The sequence below is a fragment of the Lynx canadensis genome, chromosome B2 (genome assembly GCF_007474595.2).
Source record: "Lynx canadensis isolate LIC74 chromosome B2, mLynCan4.pri.v2, whole genome shotgun sequence".
Lineage (NCBI taxonomy): Eukaryota > Metazoa > Chordata > Mammalia > Carnivora > Felidae > Lynx > Lynx canadensis.
In genome coordinates, this window is record NC_044307.1 from 139,566,307 (window position 1) to 139,590,376 (window position 24,070).

At 36.5% G+C, this 24,070-nt stretch overlaps 1 protein-coding gene across 10 annotated transcripts in view; it reads right to left on the minus strand.

The window, feature by feature from the left end:
• IPCEF1 (interaction protein for cytohesin exchange factors 1) overlaps window positions 1-24,070 on the minus strand; it is a 178,748-nt gene that overhangs the window by 141,681 nt on the left and 12,997 nt on the right. For 5 of the 10 annotated variants that reach the window (XM_030316637.1, XM_030316639.1, XM_030316631.1 and 2 more), the window contains one exon: window positions 18,549-18,630. The exons of 3 other annotated variants lie outside the window; for them this stretch is intronic. The gene's annotated coding sequence lies outside the window, so the exon portion shown is untranslated. Of the gene's footprint in view, window positions 1-6,756; window positions 6,947-18,548; window positions 18,631-20,252; window positions 20,655-24,070 lie in introns of those variants that run through there. 2 more of the 10 variants (XM_030316635.1, XM_030316633.1) reach the window with 2 other exon arrangements.

Consider the following 24,070-nt stretch of genomic DNA (forward strand, 5'->3'; position numbering starts at 1 on the left):
AGGAGACAACTCAACAAGAAGATCTAACAACTGTAAATATTTATGCACATAAAATGAGAACACCTAAATACATTAAAAAGTAATAACAAACATAAAGGAACTAATTGTTAATAAAACAATAGTAGTAGGGGACGTTAACATCCCAATCACAACAATAGAATAATGAAATAATAAAGATTAGAGCAGAGTTAAATGATATAAAAACTAAAATAAACTATCGAACAGATCAATGAAACCAGAGCTTGTTCTTTGAAAAAAACTAATAAAATTGATAAACCTCTGGCCAGATTTATCAAAAAGAAAATAGAAAGGACCAAAATAAATAAAATCACCAATGAGAAAGGAAAAATAACAACCAACACCACAGAAATACAAACAATTATAAAAGTATATTATAAAAAGTGATATGCCAACAAATTAGACGACATGGAAGAAATGGATAAATTCCTACAAACATGTAAACATATAAACTATATGCTCAACATCACTCATCATCAGGGAAATACAAATCAATATTATAAGATATCACCTTACACCTGTCAGAATGGCTAAAATCAACAATACAAGAAATAACAGGTGTTGGCAAGGACGTGGAGAAAGGGGAACCCTCTTGCACTGGGAATGGGAATGCAAACTCATACAGCCACTGTGGAAAACAGTATGGAGTTTCCTCAAAAAGTTAAAAATATAACTATCCTAAGATCCAGCAATTTTATATGTCCATCAACTGATGAATGGAGAAGGAAGATGTGTATACATATCTATATATACATATATATATATATATATATATACACCCATGTGTATATATACCACATCTTCCTTCTCCATTCATCATTTGATGGACGTGTAAAATATAGATATAGATAATATATACATGATAGCTATAGATAATATATATACCTATATATACATATAGATCATATATAACATGCAAAATATATAGAGAGATGTGGTATATATACACATGTGTGTATGTACACACACACACACACACACACACAGGAATATTACTCAGCCATCAAAAAGAATGAAATCTTTCCATTGGCAAGATGGATGGAGGTAGAGTGCATTATGCTAAGCAAAATAAGTCAGTCAGAGAAAGACAAATACCAGGGCGCCTGGGTGGCTCAGTTGGTTAAGTGCCTGACTCGGTTTCAGCTCAAATCATGATCTCATGATTCACGGGTTGGAGTCCCTCGTGGGGCTCTGTGCTGACAGTGCAGGGCCTGCTTAGGATTCTCTCTCTCTCTGTCCCTCTCTCTCTCTCTAAGGAAATAAATAAACATTTTTAAAAAGAGAGAAAGACAAATACCACATGATTTCACTCATGTGGAATTTAAGAAACAAAACAAATGAACAAAGAAAAATAAAGACGAAAAAAAAGACTCTTAACTATAATTAACAAACTGGTTGCCAGAGGAGAGGTGGCTGGGGGGATGGGTGAAGTAGGTAAAGGGGATTAGGAGTACACTTATTGTGAGGAGCACTGAATCATGTGTAGAACTATTGAATCGCTTCATCGTACACCTGAAATTAATATAACACTGTATGCTAATTGTACTTGAATTTAAACAAAAGAAGTAAGGATGGTGATTGTGGAAAGAAGAACAGAGTGAGAAGGGGCCAAATATATGATAAATGTGCTTTATTCCTTTCTGAAAAAAATAATTTTTTTGAGAGAGAGAGAAAGAGAGAGAGTATGCACACGTGTGAGCCAGGGAGGGGCCGAGGGAGAAAGAGAGAATCCCAAGTGGCTCCACCCTCTGCACAGAGCCCATCGCAGGGCTTGATCCTATGACCCTGGGATCACGACCTGAGCTGAAATCAAGAGGCAGGTGCTCAACCAACTGAGCCACCCAGGCACCCCTCCTTTCTGAAATATATTAATGATTGTCCAAAATCTAAAATGTTACCACTTAATTCATTTTTTAAAAAACTGAACCAGAAATCAGCCTCACACTTCATATTAATTTCAGATTTCCTGAGAAAAGACAGCAAAAGAATTATAAATACACCGGCCATATTGCAATACAGAGGATGGTAATGTGCACTTTTAATTTCTACATTATCCAGAAGGCTGTAATATTTTGAATGCTTTAATGTGTTGTCAGTCTTACAGGATGAGAATTCCTCTGAGCTTAAGATTAGTTGTGCTATATGCAACCCAGGAATACAGGCCATTAAAAATGGGTGATACAGTCCTTCATGGCTCTCATTTTAGAAGTGTAAACATGTACATTTATTTTTTTTAAATAAGGAAATCCCTTACAAGTATGTCAAACCATCTTAGATGAGGAAAGTTTTGTAAAGGGACATATGGGGAAGAAGATTAATGCATGCTAAAACATACTGTCTCTTCCAAGTGGTATGATTTTCAAAAAGAATAACTAACATTTATTAAATATTATGTATCTAGGGTTCTCTTCCTGTTTTCCAAAAATCTGTCAAGTAACCCTCCCTCGGCTCTCTGACTCCATCAAAATACCCAGAACTCCGAGCTCTTATTGATACCAAAAATTTGTACTTATTGGTGTGTTGTATGGAAAACAGTATGGAGGTTCCTCATAAAATTAAAAATACACCTACCTTATGATTCAGTAATCCTACACTGGGTATTTATCTGAGTGGAATGAGACATTAACTAGAAAAGATTTCTGTACCACTATGTTCATTGCAACATTATTTACAATAGCCAAGACCTAAGTGTCCATTGATTGATGAATGGATAAAGAAAATATGGTGCACACACATGCACACACATTCATGTGCGTGCGCGCGCACACACACACACACACACACACACAAATGGAATATTAGCCAATCATAAAAAAGAAGGAAATCCTGTCATATATGACAACAAAAATAGGCTTCAAAGGCATTTTGCTAAGTGAAATTAAGTAAGACACAGAAAGACAAATACAATATGATCTCATTTATGTATGTAATCTTTAAAAAGGAACAAAAACAAAAACCAAAACCAAGCTCACAGATAAGGAGAACAGGTGGGTGGTTGCCAGAGCTGGTGGGGGGAGGGGTGGCAAGATGGGTGAAAGTGGTCAAAAGATAACAAACTTCCATTTATACTATGAATAAGTTCTTGGAATGTGATGTACTGCATGGTGACCATAAGTAATAATCCTGTACTGAATATTTGACAGTTGCTAAGAGAGTAGATCTTAAAAGGTTTCATCATAAGAAAAAAAATTTGTAACTCTGTGTGGTGATAAATGTTAGCCAGATTTACTGCGGAGATCGTTTTGCAATATGTATACCAAATCATTATGTTATACACCTGAAACTAATACACTATTATGTCCATTATATGCCAGTATTAAAAATGAAGATAAAAAATCGACCACCTTTAGAATTTTTATTTTAATCTTTCGCTACCGGTTTATGGGTCTTCCTTTGAATGCATTGAAAATATGATGAAGCTGCTGACCCTCTCCTGGAAAATGCAAAATAAAAACAATACAAGATTAATGTCTGCTTCCCCCCCCCTACACTGTGACAGGAATCATATTTGTTTTGCTTCATCAGTTAATCCCCATTACGTAACAGGAGCTCAGGACATGTGCCTAATGACTTCTTGACTGACAGAAGAAAACAACAGTTTTCAATTGATCCTTCCTTCTTCCATCTCTCACTCAGCCATCTCACCTTCTATGTCCCAGAGGAGTGAGGACCATTCTTTATTCTTGCTGCCTTTCTTGTCCTATATGAAGACCAATCCCTACACCATGTTTGGGGGCCACCCCCTCCCAGTCCTTCAAAGAAAGCACATTTATCGCCCCTTCTATCTCTTGTATCTTCAGAGAATCCCTTTCTCCTTTCTTTCCTCTCAGTGCACAACAATTTTAAAATCCCTCCTACCTCTAAAAAAAAAAATCCCTCCTGCGAAAGCCCTACTCTTAGTCACTGCTTGTTTTTTAACTTCCACTCAAGGTGCTTGAGAGAAATTTCCTTTTACCGCTCTAGTTCTCACCAGGCACTTGGTTCTCAAACCCTGCAAGTGAACCTCAGGCACAGCTGTATCAGAATACTCACATCAAAACTGGCAGGCATTTTTTTGCTGCGTTCAGTGGGCACTTTTCAACTTTCTTGCTCACCTTTCTTACTAACCTCCCCACAGCACAGGATGCTGTCTCAATATTTTCCTCTCTTGGCTCTCAGGACTCCCACTCTTCTTTCTACCTCCCTGTCATCTCTCCTCAGACTCCTTATTCTCCCTTGTCTCCTCTCATCTCTCAAATATTGGTGGTCCCGAGGGCCCTGTTCATGTGCTTTCCTTCTCATATTACATTTTTATTTAACTGTCACCAATGCCGATGGATTACAAATCCATATCTCAAGCTAGAGCCCCATTCCGAGCTCCTCAGATGTCTGTTAGATTGCCCATTGGCACCCCACATTCCCAAGTACTATATAGTTTCCTAAATGCGCAAAACGAGGAATTTACCATCTTTCTTTTTTTTTTAATTTTTAACGTTTTATTTTATTTTTTGAGAGACAAGGAAAGACACAGTACAATCAGAGGAGCGGCAGAGAGAGAGGGAGACCCAGAATCCAAAGCAGACTCCAGGCTCCGAGCTGTCAGCACAGAGCCTGATGTGAGGCTTGAACCCATGAGTGCAAAATCATGACCTGAGCCAAAGCTGGACCCAGGTACCCCGAACTTATCATCTTTCTTTTAAAAATGTGCTCTCCATCCTCACCTTGATGAATGGCACTACCCATCTCCTCTGTCCTCCAGTCTAATATCTACTTATATTCTCTATTTTCACATGATCAATAAATGAATTACTGTATTAACTTGTAAATATAAAAAATAACTTATTATTCAACTACATCGTGAAAAATTATATCTAAAGTATTTTTAAGTTATATTTTTATTTACTTTATGACAACAAATCAATGCTACACATATGTCTTAGAGAACCTAAGAAATAGATGGAAAGTATTTCTGATTAATGCTACATAAATTAGGCTTCCAAGATGTTTTAAGGGGCTTGAGAAGTCAATTCTAGTGAACACTTGAAACGTTTTCCTTTGTTATTTGTCTATACTATTGTATCAATTAAGCAAAGATATTTTTAGTTCACTCTAGTACCTGTTAGCCCTATCTTTGTTCCAATGAATAAGGCTTTTCTGAATTATTATTTAAGCAAATACATTCCAAAATGATGTGTAACTGGACCCATGCACATATAAAAGAGGCAGAAAGCCCTAAGGAGCTGAAACTTCGTCTTCTGTTCCTGTTTCTGACTCTGCTCCACAGATGGGCCCCTGCCATGAGCCCTGACATTTCCTCTGACTTTAAGAAGGAAGCTTACCTCACTCCGTGGCTTATAATCATGTCACTTACACTTGAGTTCTCTTTCTAGTTGACCTGATTTTATTTTTATCAGAAAAACATATAGATGCAGAAACTGAGCAGAGTCAAGGGAACCTGCTTAAGGTGATGACGGCAGAAAAATTAAAATCAGACATTATGATCCTGTGCCCAACAGATCTTCCAAAAGAACGCCCAGCAGACTGGAAAGGTGAATGAGATGCTAGGATATACGTAAGTTTGATCCAAACAGTAGAAATGAAGGAATATACAAATATACATATCTGTATATTACCAACTAAGATACTAAGGACAAACCAATTAAAGATCAAAACTATCTACCTGGAAAACATTTCCATATCTCACTTTCTTAAACCTCTTCTTTCTCTCATGTTTCTTTCCTAGGATCCTAAGAATTCTTTGACCCCTCCCCACAGTAAAAGAACACTCAGAAATACAATCACTGTTGTGGTTCTAACCGAATTCTCCACACACACGGCTCATCTCACTAGCTGATCTCAAGTCTTGACATGAAAAATACAACATTCTGAAAAGTTCTCAGTTTTGTAAAACACAAACTGAGATAAGATCAGGACCATGAAAGAAGTCCTTGAAAATACCTTTTCTCTCTAACAGTCTCAGGGATAAACTCTCATACAAGTGGGTTCCTTTTCCTTCAAGGCCCCATCTACTTTGTAATTATACCTATATTAGCACAATTATTTCATTAGCATCTGTCTCCACATCGGACTGAAAGCCTCCGGAGAACAGGTGGAGTGAATGTTTTTGCTTGCCCTTGTACCCTAAGCACTCAATTGTCTTTGTGTTCAACAAATATTTGTAGGGCACCTCTGTGGGACACAGGACAAATCATTCATGTGTGTATGACATTTACATAGGGAGAGAGAGGGCCCACAAAAAGTATAAAGTACTAGAAAGTTGGAGATCTTTTAAATACCACAAAGCCAAGGGATTTCTCTAATAATAGCTTTTTGTTAACATGAATAAGATGAATTACAAGTAGCCCAGATCCCGAGTGCAGAGATCAATGGGAAGATCTTTACTTCAAACATGGTTATAATATAAGGCATAAGGCAGAGTGAAGAAAAAGGGTCAGAGGCTTAAGTTAATCTTCTTTGTGGCAAGGATTGCAGATGGCAATGGCTGGTATCCACCACACTGATGGTGACAGTGTCCTAAGTCTCGTATTTTCTCTCTCAGTGCTGTGGATCTACACCAAGCTCAGGAGCTAATAATCCAGGCCCACCAGGGCCTCTGTATGTAGCCATGGAATGTCTGTCTTCAGATAGGGAACACAGAGTCAAGCTAAAGTCTTTAACATAAATATTTGTTGGGAAGGTAAAGAAAATCAAGACAAAGAAACATAGAATCAAGATTAAATGTGTAAATTCTTAACTCACACTTCAGGTAGCACTCAGTAAAATACTGGTTGGGTTGCCCCCATGTTGGACTCTCCTGCTTCAAGGGAAGCACCACCCATTGGCTCTTTAGCAGGTCCCTTCCTTCTTTTTCAGATGCCTCCACATTTGGACAAGAATTGTGACCTCAGTCAAGTAAAACAACAGATTGTTAAGTGACACAAAGGTGTCTCTAGAGGAAGAAAGAAATAATTTTGTAAGTATATATTTGCATTTCAGACACTTGGGTACAAACACAATCCTCTCTTCCCCCAACTCACCCTCTGTGAAAATTCCTGCATAATCTCTAACAAAATAATTTTTTTCTTTAAGAAGCTACATTTTATTCATTGTTTTTAAAGTAATCTCTACACCCAATGTGGGGTCAAACTCACAACCCTGAGATCAAGAGTCACATGCTCTATTGACTGCATCAGCCAGGTGCCCTGCTACACTTTATTTCAAAATAATTTTTATTTTATTAAAATGAGGGTAGAAAAACAAATAATCCAGTGAAGAAATGAGCAGAAGACACGAATAGACATTTTTCCAAAGAAGACATCCAGATGGCAAACAGATACGTGAAAAGATGCTCAATGTCACTCCTCATCAGGGAAACACAAATCAAAACCACACTCAGATATCACCTCATGCCAGTCAGAGTGGCCAAAATGAACAAATCAGGAGACTATAGATGCTGCCGAGGACGTGGAGAAATGGGAACCCTCTCGCACTGCTGGTGGGAATGCAAACTGGTGCAGCTGCTCTGGAAAACAGTGTGGAGGTTCCTCAAAAAATTAAAAATAGACATACCCTATGACCCAGCAGTAGCACTGCTAGGAATTTACCCAAGGGATACGGGAGTACTGATGCATAGGGGCACTTGTACCCCAATGTTTATAGCAGCACTCTCAACAATAGCCAAATTGTGGAAAGAGCCTAAATGTCCATCAACTGATGAATGGATAAAGAAGATGTGGTTTATATATACAATGGAATACTACTTGGCAATGAGAAAGAATGAAATCTGGCCATTTGCAGCAACGTGGATGGAACTGGAGGGTATTATGCTAAGTGAAATAAGTCAGTCAGAGAAAGACCGATATCATATGTTTTCACTCATATGTGGATCTTGAGAAACTTAACAGAAGACCATGGGGGAGGGGAAGGGGAAAAAAAGTTACAGAGAGGGAGGGAGGCAAACCATAAGAGACTCTTAAATACTGAGAACAAACTGAGGGTTGATGGGAGGTTGGGGGAGAGGAGGAAGTGGGTGATGGGCACTGAGGAGGGCACTCGTTGGGATGAGCACTGGATGTTGTATGGAAACCAATTTGACAATAAATTATATTAAAAAATAAAATTAAATAAATAAATAAGTAAGTAAATAAATAAATAAATAAATAAATAAATAAATAAAATGAGGGTGGCTTACATGTCAAAAGTGATATGTTTGTTGGCTTTCAAATAAAATTCTACTTTATCATCTTTTTGAAAGAGTAAGGATGACCCCGAATATTTTCAGAAGACATGTATGTATATAATCAAATATATATCTTCTAACCATATAGCTAGGATGAATTCTACTTGCCAACAAGATCAAGAGAGGGGAGAACTATGAGGGGGTATAATAATGTGTTGGTGGATAATTACTATAAATTCCTCCATACATGATTCACCAATTTCAAAAACTAGGATACATTTAAATATTAATACAAAACCATATTGGAGATACATTTGATATTTCAGAATGAACTTTGGATTTAATAATGTGTCTACTCGTAATTATAAGGAAGATCTAATAAAAAGTAGACCATATCTGATTTATTTTTTTTATAACCCTGGAGCTAAATATACTGTTTTCCAATTAAGTATGTCAAATAAGTAAAAAAATGATATTGCCACAACTTGGAAATGTCAGAAGGTAGCATTTCATTTAAGAGATGCATATGTGGTACAGTAATGTAATATTAACAAAAAGATAAAATAATATTTTGTGTGTATAGTATACCACATGTAAGGGCAGAGGGAGGAAGACACAGAATCTAAAGCAGGCTCCAGGCTCTGAGCTGTCAGCACAGAGCCTGATGCAGGGCTCGAACCCACAAACCATGAGATCATAACCTGAGCCAAAGTCAGACACTCAACCGACTGAGCCACACAGGTGCCCTAAAGAATATTATAAACAAGCATCCTACATGCACACAAACACAAAATGCCTTTAAAATGTCTGCTATATATAAAACACAAAATATATCCCAAGAATACTAGTTTGTTTTCACTTTTAAAAACCAATCAATATAATTCTGCACACTGACAACAGAGAAGAATCATACAACGTAGTCGATTCATAAAAAACATTTGACAAAATTCAGCACTCCTTCACAATAAAATACTGTCAGCAAATTAATAATAGAGGAATTTCTTCAATATGAAAAATGACATACATAAAAAGCTACAGTTAATACCATACTTAATGGTGAAAGGCTGACCACTTACCAATTAAGATCCAGAACAACACCAGGATATTCACTCTTACCATTTCTACTCAGAATTGTTCTGGTAGGTTTAGTCAGTATAATAATGTAGGAAGCATAAACAGAAAGTATAAATCTTAAAAAAGAAGAAATAAAAAGAAATAAAACTGCCTCCATTCACAAACAGCATGGTTGTATACACAGAAAAATCCAAAGAAATCTACAAGACAACTCTTCTATAACTAATTGAATTAGCAAGGCCTCAGGAAACATAGCCAACATACAAAAACAATAGTATTTCTATGTAACAGTAATGAAAAATGGAAAATTATATTTAAAAAATAATACTCTTCATAAAGCACCAAAAAGCAAAAAAAAAAAAAAAAGGATAAATATAGCAAAACATATCTAACTCTTCTACACTAAAAACTACAAAACATGGCTAAGAATGGGGCACCTGGGTGGCTCAGTAGGTTAAGAGTCTGACTTCAGCTCAGGTCATGATCTCACAGTTTATGGGTTCAAATCCCACATTAGTCTCTGTGCTGACAGCTTGAGCCTACTTCAGATTCTGTGTCCCCCTCCCTCTTAACCCTTTCCCCACACTCTCTCTCCCTCTCTCTTAAAAATAAGTAAATATTCAAAACATGGCTAAGAAAAACGAAAAGAGATCTATAATAAAGTTATGGCAATTGAGAGAGCATGATACTGGTATAAGAATATACACATTAACCATGGGACAGAAAAGGGGGCTGAGAAATAGAGACACTTTCGTAGTCAATCAATTGTCAACAAAAGCACCAGAGCAAATCAATGCAGAAAGAAAAGCCATTTCATTAATACTCCCGGAACAAGTGGATATCTTTATAAAAAAATTAACTTTGGTTCGTACCTCATAGACCTAAATATAAATGTTAGCACTATAAAGTTTGCAGAAGAAAATACAAAGAAGTATTTTCAAAATCTTGAGGTAGGCCAAGATTTCTTATCCAGGATGCAGAAAGTATAAAAGAAAATATTAAAAATGTCTGCTCATTAAAGTTGACACTAATAAAATAAGCAAGCTACGAATGAGAGGAAGTATTCACAAAATGTCTATCAGGCAAAGGACCCATATCAAGAATATATGAAGAATTTTTCCAACTCACTAATACAATGACATATAGACCAATTAAAACTGCGCAATGGCTTGAATGGACACTTCACAAAAGATCTACAAATGGCCAAGAAGCACATGGACTAGTGCTCAACTTACTGAATCATTAGGAAAACGCCTCAAACCTGGAAGAGAAACAAGCCATAAGACAACAACTAATGACAATTGAAAGATGTTGGCAAGATGGGAAACAACCAGAACTCTCAGACGTTACTGATGAGTGTGTAAAAAGCTACAACATTCTTTTGAAATATTTGGCAGTTTCGTCACAAAGCTAAGCACAACAGAACCCTATGATCACCAACTCTACTCTTTAGTATTTACTCAAGAGAAAGGAAAGCATACATCTGCACCAAGATTTGTATATGAACATTCACAGTGACTTGATTTATAATAAAGTCTCCAGCTGGAAACAACCCCAATGTCCAAAAACAGGAAAAGAAGTAAACAAATTGCAATATATTTATATGATACAATAGGCAGCAAGAAACAGAAATGAACTATTACTGACACATGCAACAACATAAATTAATCTCGCACACATCATGCTGAACAAAAGAAGCCAGATCCATGAGTACATGCAGCTGATGCCATTGAGTGATATGAAGTTCTGGAACAGACAAAACTAATTAGAACAATGTGGCTGGAGAGACAAGAGAGGTGGGATTTACTGTAATCGAGCAAGAAGAGAAATATTCCGTATCTTGGTAACGGTGTGAGTTACATGGATATGTGCATTTGTTAAAACTTCTAGAACTACAGGGGCGCCTGGGTGGCTTAGTCGGTTAAGCGTCCGACTTTAGCTCAGGTCATGATCTCACTGTTCATGAGTTCGAGTCCTGTGTTGGACTATGTGCTGACAGCTCAGAGCCTGGAGCCTGCTTCGGATTCTGTGTCTCCTTCTCTCTCTCTGCTCCTACCCCTCTTGTGCTCTCTCTCTCTATATCTCTCTCTCAGAAATAATAAATGAATAAACTTAGAAAAAAAATAACTCCAAGAACTAACTATAACACTTCCTAGTTGTGCATTTCCCTATATGGAGACTACACTCCAATAAAATAATTTAAAGCACAGAAGGTAATTAGACAATATTATTTTGATGAAGTGAAAATTAAACATGAAAACAAATAAAGCAATAAAATAGAGCAAATTCATTTCACTTTCTCCCCTTGAGGAGTATAAGCTCCAGGCTGTGGATGAGACTGAGACGGAAGGCATATTTCCATCTGACTAGAATCACAGTGTGCTTCTAGTTTTGAAGACACATATTTTCCGTGAAACATGCTCCTGATGTAAATAGTTAGCCCCTCACATTTGGCCCATAAACCAAAGCTATCCCCATCATCCAAAACCTGCAAGGATAACCGGGATCCGTCACAACACTAGATGTGTTAGTAGAGCTAGGTATTTCTGTCTCCAACAGGATGCCTTCCAGGAAGACGGTCAGGGTAAGTCTGAATACATATGATTTTTACCTTACGTGCTGACTTGAGAACCTAATTAGAATAAGCTATGATTTCACAGTAACTGTTCCTATGTAAGTTGGTAAGTAATATAAATGCAGATTAAGACTATAGATTCATAATTCTATGAATTCATAGATCATGAATATAGATTCAAATGCATAACTGAATTCCTATCATATGATTCTTACTGTTGTGGTTATAATTAATTGTACTGATTGTACTTGAAGTACATTAAAAATTCTCCCTAATCCTTTCTTTTCCCTCCCCCTACCAAAAAACATGAACTATTTATAAAACTTTCAGAGTCTCTTCATTTGGTTTTACTTATCTGAACTCATAAGCCATGCATGGTAAATTTCAGACCTATAATTTGTGGCTTCCTGCTTCCAAGATTACTCCAGAGCCGTTCTCATGTGACTGTTTTTCTAGTTAAATATTTACACATATTCACAGGGTACACAGGCAGTTCATATTTGACATGATTTAACAGCATCTACATCTGTTTCTCATCAGAACATGACTGGAAAATGTGCCTACTAAACATTTTTTTAATACAGTTGTCCAAAACATTGTTTCTACTCTCATCTTGAGACATTTCTATGTAAAGAAAACAAGATAAAATGGCCCTTCTCAGGCACTGTTTCCTTCTCGATTCCCTTCCTCTGGCTTCAGGATCCTCTCTTGGTATCAATCATTACTTTCCAAGCCTAACCATATGGGTCGTGTCTTATTTTTATCAGTATGTGAAAAGCACAAAATTAAATGGAGATATGAAGGGGAAAATAATCTATTTAGATCAAAAAAAACAAAACAAAACACCAAAAGCAACAATTGGCTTTGGCTATGGTACTCCAAGTTTAGCAAGATTGCATTTGAATAAAGTTCCTGCTGATATAAAAATGCTTGAAGTCTGTTTCATGTTTCCAGAGTACAACCTCAAGCATGGTCTTTCCAAATACAAAACAAAAGGAAGAAGAACAAAAAGAACAAGAGGAGGAGGGGAAGGAGGAGGAGGAGAGGGAGGAGGAGGAGGAGGGGAAGAGGAAGAAGGAAAGAAAATTCTGGCTTTCAAGAGGTAATCATTTCTAAGTCCCCCAAATTTTAAACCACAACACAAACATCTGCTCAAATTTTTCCCCTGTCTGCTTAACAAAGTGCATCATATTTCAAATTCATACATTTTCCCAAAGATATAAAGCATAGTTAAATTATGAGAGTATTCTTAGAACACTAATTTAGGATAAATTGATCTTGTCTGAATTTCATTCTGTTGTTTTGGATTTTAATCCACATATCTGTTTTCTTATTTCTATTCGTATATTGTGATCAGACACAACAGCAAAGTAAAATGAAAACAAAAATTCCTGAGTGAATTATAAATCCTAGAATGTGACTATAGTTCTTACATATCAAAGAAGCTAAAATATAAGGAATGATTATTTTCCACTATTTTGAGTTTTATTTTTCCAATCTGTGTCTAATTCAAGAGCGTCATTTTTTCTTTTCTCTTCCCTGATTATATTTTGGCCACTTCACAGCTCATTACACTCTGGAAAGAAAGAGATTGGATAAAATAAAATGAGATGAAACTAAAATGAGTGCAATTGGCCTCAACAGCCCTGAGGAAAAGCTTTATTTTAAGGAAGCCTAGAAAACCTGGCTCTAATAAAGCTTTTTGTGCTCTGAGAATGTAAATTATCTTCAATATTCTTAATTCCTGTCATACTGATTACAAAACATAAGAATAGATTTTTAGACATACTATTTGTAGACATTCTATTTTATTAAATAATATGAAAAGTTGCTCAAATCCAGCTATCACACTGTACATTCAGAGTAGTATTTGCTAGAATACTACATCTTTTCTCAAACAAATATATGCACACACACACACATGCATGTACATGTACACAAATGAGTATTAATTTTGGTTTGCTGTTCTAATATTTCAAATACTTATGATAGTAAGTACTTATGATACTTATGATAATATTTCAATACTTATGATAGTTCTAGAAGAGGGTTAGTAATTACAATACGTGGATAAACACAACCTGCAGATGACACAAAAAAATTTTGCCTCATGAACTTTCACTATGTACTAGATAAACATTTCAGGAAAGGGGATAGTATGTACCTTTAAATTTCTTTCTCAGCGTGCCTGGTGCCTCAGTCAGTTGGTTAAGTATCTGGCTCTTAATTTTGGCTCAGGTCATGATCAAACTAACTGTGAGATCCAACCCTGGGTCTGGCTCTGTGCTGACAGCATGGAGCCTGCTTGGGATTCTCTCTCTCCCTCTCTCTCTCTGCCTCTCCCCCACCCTTGTGCACACACTATCTCTTTCTCTCAAAATAAATAAAAATTATACATGAATGAATGAATGAATACATACATACATACATACATACATAAATAAATAAAATTTTCAACTTTTGATAAAGTAAAACATAATGAGTACCCAAAACCCCAAGGAACTTTAAAAAACTTTTCAGAAGGTAGAGGAGGGAATAGTTCTCAATTCTTTTTGTGATGACAGCACAACCCTGATAGCAAAACCTGACACAGATATTATAAGAAAATTATAGATCAGCATTTTTCATGAACATAGATGTAAAAGTTTATAAAAAAAATATTGGCAGTTGAATCCAGCAATATATAGAAATGATATTATATCATAACTATGGGGAGTTGATCCCAGACTTAACATCCGAATATCAATATAAATGACCATATTTTCAAAATACAGAGAGAAAACCAATGATCATCTCAATAGATGCAGAAAATGTGTTTGTCAAAATTCAAAACCCATTTGCGATTAAAAAACGAAAGACCTCCAAGTATGCAAGTAATAGAAGGGAACACCATCTAATAAAATGCCATCTATGAAAAAAACTTGCAGCTAACATCATATTTATGGTAAAATATTAAATACTCCCCTATGGTTAGGAACAAAGCAAAGGATTTCTCATCTTGCTACTTCTGTCTATCCTTGTGTGGGTAGTGATAGGTGGTATAATAAGGTAAGAAGAAAAAAATAATAAAAGACTTAGAGATTTAGAAAAGACAAAACTGTTTCCTAAAGAAAATCTTAAGGAAAATCAAAACATTGCTTAGAAAATCCTAAGAAATCCTCATAGAAAATCCTAATAACATTGCTTAGAAAATCCTAAGAAATCCACGTAGAAAATCCTAATAAATATTCTTTAAAAAAAAAATCTTAAAAGTAATCATTGAATTTACCATGGTCACAGGATAAAAGATTAATATAAAAATTATATTATATTTCTGTGTAGTAGCAAAAAATTGGGAAATAACATTTGAAAAACAATTCCCTTTACAATATCATCAGAGAATAATTTGGCATAATTTTAACAAAAACATGTAAAGTCTTTAAACTGAAGACTACTGTGACTTGCTGAGAGAAGATCTAAAGAAGACCTAAATAAATAGAGAGATATACTATGTTCATGGATAAGACTTAATATTGTTCAGATGTCAATTCTCACCAAATTGGCTGGTATGGTCATTCACTCTCAATCAAAATCCCAGCAAGATATTTCTGTAGAAATTGACAAGCTGATTCTAAATTTTTTGTAGAAATGAAAATGCCTATAGTAGCAAAAATAATTTTGAAAAAGAAAAAGAAAGATGGAGGATTCATAGTACTTCTTAATTTCAAAACTTACTACAAAGCTAGAGAATCCAGACAATATGGCATTGGTACAAGAAAAGACAAATAGATCACTAATATGAAATAGAGAATCCAGAAATAAACTCACATCAGTCAATTTATTTTCAACAAAGAAACCAAAATAATTCAATAGGGAAATGGAAGGTGTTTTCTCTTTTCCTTTTCTTTTTCTTCCTTAAACATATTTGGAAATTTGTATACTCACTCATACGGGAAAAAGTAAATATCAACTTCTACTCATTCCACAAACAAAACTTAATGTGAAATACCTTATGTATCAAAAGTAAAAGCTATAACAATACTGTTTCTGGGTGAAAACAGAGGATAATATCTTTACAGCCTCAGGGTAAGGAAAGATTTCTTAGATGTGACACAAACAGGGAAAAAACATAAAATAATTTGATAAATTGGATGAAATAAAAAAATAAAAACTGTTGTTCATCAAGATATCATAAGATAAAAAAGCAACTTATAGGCCAGGAGAAAATATTCATAATACATATATGTAACAGAAAGATTGCAGCCTGAATATATAAAAAGTCTTACAAATAGAAAAAAAAAAAAGAACAATCCAATTAAAAAATAGAAAATAAATTTGAACAAGCCCTTCACAAAAAAGATATATAAATAGCCAATAAATACATGAGAATGTGCTCAATATTTCATCAAAGAAACACAAATTTTACTTTAACAGAATAACTAAAATCAATAGGGCTAACAACACTGAATACAGAGAATATGTAGAATAACCGTGATATGACAAACACTATGGGAAATGTTTGACTACACCTACCCTCCTAATTCTACTCCAAGTAATTACTCAAAGAAAAAAGAGTAAATGTCCTTAAAGCTATTCATAGCAACTTAACTCTAATAGCAAAAAGTTTGAAAAAATCAAATATTCATCAACAAAATAATGGATAAATACATTACCTTATATCCAAACAATGTACTTATATTCAGCAATAAAAAAATGAACCACTGACACACAAAACAACATGAAGCATCTTAGAAACACATAAGAGTACCTACTATATGATTCCATCTACATGAAGTTCAAGATCAAAGGAAAACTAATCTATAGTGATAAAAATCAGAACAGTGGTTGCCTATATAGTGGGTGGAAATTTACAGGAAGGAAATTCAGGAAACCTTCTGGAATAATGGAAAAGTTCTAATTTCTGACTGGAGGTTATATAGATATATACATTCATAAAATCTAAAATTGCATGCTTAATAAGGAAGTGCTCAAAAAACAAAAGGATAGAGATGGGTCAAAGGGACATATTAGCCAATCGGAAAAGAACTCAATTGCCAAGACCAGAACAATTTAAACAACAAAATAAATAACATATTATTGAATTCTAACTGAAAATATAACAGACGGATTCATGAGTCCTTGCTGATATAAATAAAAGATTGAATAATAAATAAAGAAGAGGAGACAAATCCTTATGACAGAATTCCAAATAATACACATAGATAACTTTCCTCCAAGAAGTGAGGCTAAATTTGCTTCCAAAGAAGAGAGTATGAAAAAAGAAAAGTAGTAACTCCTGATATGGTGCATCACCCTCCTTGTGCATATGAAAAACTCAAATTAATGTACATTGAGCCAGAATTAAGTGGAAAACAAATTACTTTCCTGAAACTTGATTCCTTTATTTATTTTTTTTAATTTTTTAATCTTTATTTATTTTTTTTTAATTTTTTTAATGTTTATTTATTTTTGAGACAGAGAGAGACAGAGCATGAACGGGGCAGGGTCAGAGAGAGAGGGAGACACAGAATCTGAAGCAGGCTCCAGGCTCTGAGCTGTCAGCACAGAGCCCAACGCAGGGCTCGAACTCACGGACTGTGAGATCATGACCTGAGCCAAAGTCGGACGCTTAACTGACTGAGCCACCCAGGCGCCCCTATTTATTTTTGAGAGAGACACAGAGTGTGAGCAGGGGAGGAGCAGAGAGAGAGGGAGATACAGAATCTGAAGCAGGCTCCAGGCCCCAAGCTGTCAGCACAGAGTGGGGCTTGAACTCACGAACCGTGAGATCATGACCTGAGCTGAAGTCAGATGCTTAACGGACTGAGCCACCCAGGCGCCCCCAAACTTGATTCCTTTAAAAGTTCAATACTCTTTTCCCCATGGCATATAATCCAGAGGTTATCAAACTATCTACAGTTTGAGGGCGCCTGGCTAAGTGTCTGACTGTTAATCTTGGCTCAAGTCAAGATCTCATGGTTAGTGGATTCAAGCCCCACATCACTCTCTGTGCAGGCAGCCTGGAGCCTGCTTGGGAATCTCTCTGTCCCTCTCTCTCTCTGTCCCTCCTCTGCTTCTGTGCATGCCTCCTCACTCCCCCTCTCTCTTTCTCTCTCAAAAATAAGTAAATAAACTTAAAAAAGAAACTGAAAAAATGAACTAATTACAGTTTGAAGGGGCCAGTTTTTCTTTTTAATTCTAATCCATTGCAGACTGATACTTCGATAAAAGACAAATTAATTACCAGAAAAATAAAATTTTTAAAAGGCACACAAGCCATAGGAACTCAAAATTTCATTAGATTTAATAAACACAAAATTGCTGTGCTAAGTTGGTAGAAAATTTCTAAAGTTACTCTCAATTTCTGAATGTATTTCATCATGCATCAGTAATTTTGTGAACTGGCACTGGTCCACAGACCACATTATTTTTTAAGTTTATTTATTTATTTGTGTGTGTGTGTACAAGCAGGGGAGAGGCAGAGAGAGAGGGAGAGAGAACCCCAAGCAAGCTCCACACTGTCAGCTCAGAGCCCGACGTGGGGCTTGAACCCACAAACCATGAGATCATGTCCTGAGCCGAAACCAAGAGTCAGACATTTAACCAGCTGAGCCACCCAGGCACCCCCCACAGACCACATTTGGAGAAGGAATTATACAGTTTGCAATGTAAGAAAGAGAAGGATTCATTAATTCACTTCATTCATTCATTCATTCATTCAATAAATACATGTCAAATGCTTACCATGTGTCGAGTACCGCCACAGGCAATAGGGAATCAGTGTGAATATGACCTACAACATCCCTAATCTCTTGAAGTTTATAATCTGGAAAAAAAAGAAAGATATATTTTTTTTAAAAACCTAATAATTAAATCACCTGGGGAAAATATCAGAAAGTAGTATCAGGGACAAAGGGATAGAAAAGTGTGATAGTGTCTGGGTGGCTCTTTTGGATTGAGGATCAGGGAGAACTTCTCTAAGAGGCTGACACTTGACTAAGATCTAAATGATTAAAAAAGATTTGGCCGTGTTAAGTTCAAACAGAAGAGTATCACAGGCAGAGGAAACAAGTGGTGCAAAACTCCTCCTAAGTACTTCCATTTCCAGCAAGATGGAGTGACAGATACAGGATTCACCCTCCTTCCTGAAACAACAACAAAAATTGGACAAACTATATGAAACAATGGCTTTCATGACATTGGAAGTCAGGAAATGTAGGACAGTGGTCCCTGAGAGATAGGAAACCAGCGAGGTAAGCCTCATGATCACTTCAGTTTAGGGCACGGAGAAAGCTTTCAGTCCCCAGAGAAATGGGGGGAACACTAGATAGAGTGCAGAGGTCCTTCTGAGTTGAGAAAACTTTGCTGGGAACACCAAGGCAATCAGAGGTCACAGGGCAGAGGAATAGAGAAAAGATAGCTATACAGAAAAAAGACTTCAAGAGATTTGCAGAGGATCTCCATTAAGTATTCACAAGGAGTAATAGTTAATAAGCCAACAAAGGACATGAAATAAAAATTGTAAAAAATATACAATTAATCACAAAGAAGACAGAATAAGGGCACCTGGATGACTCAGTTAGTTGAGTGTCTGATTCTTGATTTCGGCTTAAGTCATGATTCCAGCATGGTAGGATCAAGCCCCACTTTGGGCTCCATGCTAAGTGTGTTTTCTTAGAGTCTCTCTCTCTCTCTCTCTCTCTCCCCCAACCCACTGCCCCTGACCCCTCCTCACGCTATCTCTAAAACAAACAAACAAAAAGAACAAAAAACAAAGAAGACAGAATTAAAGGAAAGAGGACAAAAAAATCAACATGACAAATAGAAAGCAAATAGCAATATGCTACGTTTAAAACCAACTGCATAAATGATCACATTTAATGTAAATGCTCTAACACTCCATTAAAAGATGGAGATTGTCAAATTGGATATAAATAAGCAATATCCAACTGTGACCTACAAGAAATGTATCAAAAATGAAGATGCAAATAGGTTAAGAGAAAGGATAGAAAAATTATAAACCATGGTAACAATCAAAAGAAAGCTATGTTAATATCAGACAAATTGTACCTAGGGCAAAGTATATTAGCTGGGACATAAAGGGGCATTTCATAATGCCAAAGGGGTTGATTCATCAAGAAGATCCAAAAGTCCTACCCGTTTGGGTTTTTTTAAGTTTATTTACTTATTTTGAAAGTGAGAACCTGGAGGGGCAGAGAGAGAGGGAGAGAGAGAATCCCAAGCAGGCTCCACACTGCCCACAGAGCCTGATGAGGGACTCGAATTGACACACCAATCATGAGCTGAGCCAAAATCAAGAGTCTGGTTAACCAACTGAGCCACCCAGGCACCCTAAAGCCCTCCAAGTTTAAACAGATAGTAACAGAGCTTCAAAATACATGTAGCAAAAACTGATAAAAACTGCCAGAAAAAAAATAGAAAACTCACCATTACAGTCCGAGATTTCAGCGCCTTTCTCTGCTGCCACCAGTGATACATTTGTTACAACTAACATCTCATTATCATCCAAAATCCATAGTTTACATGACTATTCACTCTTGGTGCTGTACATTCTATGGGTTTTGAAAAATCTATAATGGCACGTATCCACCAGTAGAGTAACATACAGAATATTTTCATTGCCCTGAAAGTCCTCTCCTTAACCCCACCCCATCAACCTCTGATTTTTTACTGTCTTCATAGTTTTGCATTTTCCAGAATGTCATACAGTTAGAATTATACAGTAGTAGCCTTTTCAAAACTGGCTTCTTTAACTTAGAAGATTCATTTAAGGTTCCTGCATGCTTTTTCATGGCTGGATAGCTCATATCCATTTAGCTAACATTCCATTGACTGGATAGGCCACAGTTTGTTTATCCATTCCCCTAGAAAGGAAATCTTGGTTATTTCCAAGTTTTGGCAACTGTGAACAAAATTTCTATAAATATCTGTTGTGCAGATTTTTGTGTGGACGTAAGTTGTCAAGTCCTTTGGATAAATACCACAGAGTGCAATTGAAGGATAGTATGGTAAGGATAGGTTTTGTTCTGTAAGAAACCGCCAAACTCCCTTCCAAAATAGCTGTGCTCTTTTTCAGTCGCATCATCAACGCATGAGAGTTCCTGTTGCTCCACTCCCCCACTGGCATTTGGTGTTGTCGGTGGTCTGGGTTTGGGCCATTCTAATGGGTTGTTTTAATTTGCATTTTCCTGAACAACAGTAAGATGCTAGGCATCTTTCATATGCTTATTTGTCTTCTGTATCTTTGAGGAGGTGTATACGCAAATATTTTGCCCATTTTTTAATTGTGTTGTTTGTTTTCTTTTTGTTGAGTTTTAAGCATTCCTTGTATATTTTGGATAGCAGTCCTTTATCAGATATGCCTTTTGCAAATATTTTCCCAAGTCTGTGGCTTATCTTCTCATTCTCCGGCAATGATTATATATTTTAATGCAGCATCTTTTAACACTAGCTGTGCCTTTGATTCACCAAGTCTAGCCAGGTATATATTGAAAAATAAGATAAAAATAAAAATATTGCCAGGAACACAAAATAACAAAATACACTAATACATACTGTCATCCAAGCATTTGCTTCTATATTCTCTCTATGCTGAGAAAATGTTAAAAATCCACTTAGACTTAGAAAATGGACAAAATGAATTCTGCTGAGGTTGTTCTTCAGTGAGTCAGATTTTTCCGTGTGATTGTAGGCACCCTTCGAGATCACGGAGTGAAGAGTAACAGAAAGGTAATGAGAAGGGAAATAGAATTATATCATTTGATATTTTGCTCCCAGCAATCATTACTGTTACAACATTTTAAAATTGTGGAGACTTTTAAGTTTTCCTTTAGGGAAATGGTTGTTGGTTTTAATTGTTGAAAGTAATGTGAGGGATCATTCCCACAAACGCAGCTGAAGTTGTTAAACTGAAAGGAATGAAAATTTCCAGTCTTTTATCAGGTGAAAAATGTCCAGATCCTGCCTATCAGGTCATCTTCCCCACTCTTCCCTATCTACTTTTGTAAGTTTGGAATTTTCCATAATAATAAAGGTAAATTTTTTTTGAGAGAGAAAGAGCATGAGCAGGTGAGGGGCAGAGAGATGGGGAGAGAGAGAATCCCAAGCAGGCTCTGCACTGTGAGCGTGGACCCAATGTGGGGCTCAGTCTCACAACTGCGAGATCATGGCCGGGGCCAAGACCGAGAGAAGGACACTCAACCGACTGAGCCACCCAGGTAACCCCAGAGTTAGATTATTTTTAATGAATGCTTAAATATATTGAAATTTATCAATGTAGTTTATTCAACTGATGAACCATGTGGAAAACATCTAACAAAGCTTTCATCAAAGAAAATTTGAGGTAAGCCAAAGATTTAAATATATAAGATAAAGTAATAAAACTATAAGAAGTAAATATAGGGCAATTTCTTCCTTTTTGGAGAGGAGAACGCTTTCCTAAGCAATACACAAAACCCAAATTCCAGAAAGATTAGTGAGTTAAGACTGTATAAAAAAATGTTTTTTTCTGCACAGAAAAAAATACCAAACAAAGTCAAAATACAAATGATCAACTGGGAAAAATATTTCAACACATATGACAATGAGCTCATTTCCTTCATATATAAAGACCTCTTACAAATCAGTTATAAAAGGCCATTAAACCAACAGAAAAAATGACAAAGAACTTAGAGGCAGTTCATAGAAAAGAAACACAAATGGTTTATAACATGAAATCATCAAGAAATGAAAAGTAAAATGTCAGTGTTATACAGTTTTTCATTTATTGGAAGCAATTCTTAAAATCTATGTCATTAAGATAGATATTTAAGTGAAAAAAAATAAGATATAGACCAATCTATACAGTGTGCCTCTACCTGTTTAAAAACAACTATATTTATAAATATGTGTGTAGGGGCGCTTCGGTGGCTCAGTCAGTTGAGCTTCTGACCCTTGATTTTGGCCCAGGTCAGGATCCTGGGGTCATGGGAGTGAGCCCGACCATGGCCTCCACACTGAGCATGGAGCCTACCTAAGATTCTCTCTCTCTCCCCTTGCCCCTCTCCCACTTGCATGTGATCTCTCTCTAAAAAAAGTAAAAACTATATGTGCATATATACATATATATGTATGCATGCTTAGATTTGCATAGAACATTCTAGAAGAACATTATGCAAACTGGTTACTATGGTTTCTTCCATGGTGGGAGTCTGGAAATTTTGGATGAAGAATAAATATAACTTTTCAACCTGTGTTTTTCCATAATGTTTGAAATTTTTTTTGAGGGGAGGGCACAAGTGAGCAAGAGACAGAGAAAGAGAGGGAGAGAGAGAGGGAGAAGCGGGGCTCACTGAAGTGAGGCATGAGCTCACCCTAAGCCGGGCTCAAACTCACGAACCATGAGATCATGACCTGAGCCAAAGTCAGATGCTTAACCAACTGAGCCACCAAGGCACCCAAGTAATGTTTAAATTTTTAAATGAATGTCTGCATCACCTTATCAGTGAAGTATAATTAATAAAACAAACTAAATTATTTTATTCAACAAGTATTTTCTGAGCATCTGTTTTATACCACTCACTCTTTTAAGCACTGGGAGTACAGGTAGTGGACAAAAACGTGAGTCTCTGTCCTCAGAGCTCTAATGTGCTCCTGGGGGGAAAATAATAAAAGTCTCTGTCGAATTCTGTTCAGTCTAGTAATTTTGACCACAATTTCATGAACATTTCCTTTGGACGTCCCTTTGAAAGGGCGGACCTATGCCGGCCGACTCCATCTTGTTCTGTGTCCTTCACCTTGACCATGCCTCCTCCCCTTGAGTAACCTCCCGCTCACCTGCCTCACAGGACTCCGACCCTTCCCCAGCCAATCGGCTGAGGCCACAGCCATTACCTCACCAACTGCCCCTAGGCCCCAATAAAACCTTTGTCCTTTTGAAACTCGCTCTCTCTCCCCAGTATCTCACCGCTGCGTCGTCGGTGCAGGTAGGGGATTGAGCTTGAGCTAGCTCAAATAAAGGCTCTTTGCTTTTGCATCGGACTCAGCTCCCTGGCGGTCTTTGGGGATCACGAATTCTGGGCATAACACCTTGTTTTATTTAAGTGAATATATTCAATTTCATATAACATAGTTACTATAGTTTCTTATTGATACAATTGTCATTGTCATAATTTGGATAGACTTTGCTGACTTAGGAGAAGCAAGACAAGGTTCATCCTTTATGCCTCCACATGTATTCATAATGTTTAAGAATTTTGTGCTCCTTG